Source organism: Lissotriton vulgaris, chromosome 6, assembly GCF_964263255.1.
Source record: "Lissotriton vulgaris chromosome 6, aLisVul1.2, whole genome shotgun sequence".
NCBI lineage: Eukaryota > Metazoa > Chordata > Amphibia > Caudata > Salamandridae > Lissotriton > Lissotriton vulgaris.
Window position 1 is genome coordinate 51,414,602 of NC_141694.1, and position 3,442 is coordinate 51,418,043.

Sequence of the window (3,442 nt, forward strand, 5' to 3'; positions counted from 1 at the left end):
TAATAATGCATTTTGATGCCACTTCAGGACAGCAATCAGGTCCATTGTCGGAAATCTGACACCTGATGTACTAACGATTTACGGTTGTTCATGCTTTTAGACCACAAAAAATAAACTTACAACTTACAAAAGGGACACCCTGAGTCGCAAATGCGTTTGCAAATCGCACTGTCTGTGTTGTGACTTCCTGAGATTGGCAACGAAGAGGGAGCATGAGTGGAACGCCGGGGGGCGAGGGGGGGGGGCAGGCCCCTCCTTCCGAGCAGCAAGAATATGCAATGGTGTTGATTCGACACCACCACCTCCACAGGGGCTCTCCATAAAATAATTTTTTTTTTTTATTTGCATTAAAAGATATTTTAGATTCACCCTTTTTAAGTATCAGAGTTACGTATGAAATAGCAAGATCTCAGTATCTGAATTTCTTCAACAGCAGAATAGGCAAATACAACACCTGCCCACGGTTGCCAATGTTCAGCCTGCGCCCAATCCATAAGGAAGGAACATAAACCATGCAAAGTCACTGAACACACCAGTGAGGTCACATCTGATCAAAGAAGTTGACACGGTGACAGGGCATATGTTCACTGCAGGGGGATGGAGAAGATCTTGTTGCCAGCTTTGCAGCGGACCTCTTCAACATGAAGCCTTAGCAGGATTGCAGAGTCCTCAAACCCATCAACTGCTTCCTGAAGTTCCTGTCGGCACTTCACATTCAGTTTTTCAGTTGCGTCCCGATACACCAGCCCAGGCTAAGATGGAAGGAGGGATCCCCATAGAAGGTTTCCAGATCAAAATCTTGCAGGACTCAGTTGACCTCACAGATGAGGTCCTGCAGCTCAAGCTTATCCAGTGATGTCGAAGAACCACAGTTCGCGGCAGGCTGATGTGAAACTCCACCATCTTAGTCAGTACAACACCATATTTGTGAGCATTAGATAAGAGCATGTCCACAAGGTCAGGGAATTCCTCTACAGGTTCATACGGTGCATAGACATATGTTGCCCAGTTGCCTCATTCGTGAGGGAAGCTGCGCACTCGTCCGCCATGTTTGTGAATGTCTTCGGGGGCCTGATCTTCGGGGTTATCTTGGAACATGCGCAACACACTTTCTGGAACAGGGAGCCAAGGAAGCTCTCTCGATGGCAGCAGGGCCCCGCTTGACCGCACTTGGACGCCCTCCACGGGGGAAGTATTAGCAGGGTTCCCATTATCACCTTTAGAGCTTCTGCCCCTTAAAACAGCAAGAAAACTTGGGGTCTCTGTCAAGGAAGACTCATCCTCTGAACTACTGCTACTGTGTCCACCAGTACATCGGCACTCATGGGTACGCTGGAGTCCCCACGCAGACCAGTAAGTGATATAATTCACTCATGAATAAGGTGCCCAGCTATTCCCTTCTCAAATGTACAGTTCGTAAATACAGCCTCATTTTTGTTGTGAATCTTTTAGAAGGCGACATTTGGCATCAACTTGCGGCACTTTTCGGGGCGAACATCAAATAATGCGAAGGCTGAACAGGCTCTCCGTAAAGAACAGCTTTCACTTTGGATGTGACATCCAGCTTGAGAGGGAGCAGACAGTGTTCCAGGGAACCACTGCGGGCTCTCCTGATGTTCATTTGCACTATCCCAATTTTTGTTAAAGATTTTTGCTCTTGCCTCTTTAATGAAACATGACTACTGTGTTGACAATATATGAATGCGGAAACTTAGGTCTAATGTTCCTCCATTTGCAGATGGAAAACATCCATTACAACGCAGTCATTACAACGCACTACCTTTACAACGTAGCTGTTACAACGCAACAGCCTTCACATCGCATGCCATTACAACGCAGCCATTACAACGCATGTCATTACAACGCATTCCATTACAAAGCATGTCACTACAACGCATGCCATTACAACGCATTATAATGTAAGTAATGGGGATTTTTAAAAATGTTTTAGGGTGGGTTTGGGTTTTGGGGTACATGGGAATAGTAATTTTTACCCCTACATCATTCAACACTTTCCCTACTGTTGCACTCTCTGGAGTTGGAATAGTATTTTTTACCCCTCCACTATCCAACACTTTCCCTACTGTTGCACTCTCTGGAGTTGGAATAGTATTTTTTACCCCTCCACTATCCAACACTTACCCTATTGTTGCACTCACTGGAGTTGGGAATTGTAATTTTTACCCCTACGCTACCCAACCCTCACCCTACTGTTGCCCTAAAAGTATTATGCATTGTAATGGTATACGTTGTAATGGTATGCAATGTAATGGAATGCGTTGTAAATGTAGTTTCCAAAAATTGGGTGTGTTTTGACATGTGTTATAAAATCATGCGTTGTAATGGTTGTTGTGATATAAAAACTGTGTTGTAAAAGCATGCGTTGTAAATGTTTGTGTTGTAATGTGTCCTATTATTTGCAGGCATTTGGTAGGATTTTCAAACTGAATGCTGCCTCTTTCGTAAATATTTGACAGGAAGCGTCGCCAAGATGGCAGCCAAGTAGCACATTTTCGCGCCTCTCTGCCACCCGACTCCTGAAATCGGCAGCCCAGGCCACTCCATGGAGGCTCCACTGCCCAAATGGCAGGAGAACACAGGTGGGCTCTAGCACCTGAAGACCTGTGGCCAGCATGTTTGACTAAAGGTCACAGTGTTTTATGCAAAGGTCAGGCTGACAGACACTCTTCTTGTTCAGGTCAGGCAGCCAGGAGCTAGACATACGCTATATGCACAGTATCATGGCTGGCTGAGCTGAATTTAGCCAAGGATTTTAGAGCCCTCAGTGCATGACCTCCTCAGCCTTGCAAAAGTGCCTTAAGACCCTCCCCCCTTGTGATGAGGTGGAGCGTCACTGATTGCATTGGTCCTGGGTGCTTCAGTTTCGAGCCCTGTAGTATCCAGGGCCGTGTGTCCATCGGTGACACCTCATCACAGAGTAGGGTGAGGTCAGCAGTCTCACGAATCCCATCCCACTCTGTGACAAGTTGGGGACTGCTGCCTTCCCTCATTGGCTGCCTTAAGGGAAGGGAATGAGGAGAGGCAGAAGTCCCAACCCTCCTGGGACCTCCAAGGCTTCCCGCTCTAGGAGCTGCAGGACAGGTAAGTTTTATCTTTTTGAATGTTTGATGCATGCATGCAACTATGTACAAATGTATGAATTTGTTGTGTGTTGTGAATGGGTGTGTGTGCACATGCGGGTGAATGCATGGGCATGAGTGAGTGTTTGTTTATGTGTGCATGTGTGGACCACCCTCTCACCTCCCTCCCTGCCCAAACTACCGGGCACCAATGTAACCTATCCATTAACCTCTCCATCTTTTCTTTTATTAATCCTTTCACCATTCCTTCTTTCCCTTTACCATTCACCCTAACTTGCATTTTTCCTTTCATTCTTACTTTCATTCTTACTTTCTTTGTAATCGCTGATCCTTTCTTCCTT

The 3,442-nt window shown here is 46.1% G+C and overlaps 1 pseudogene; it reads right to left on the reverse strand.

The window, feature by feature from the left end:
- Positions 1-546: 546 nt before the first annotated feature.
- Positions 547-1,481, reverse strand: LOC147706774 (U6 snRNA phosphodiesterase 1 pseudogene; annotated as a pseudogene).
- Between the last annotated feature and the right edge of the window lie 1,961 nt (positions 1,482-3,442).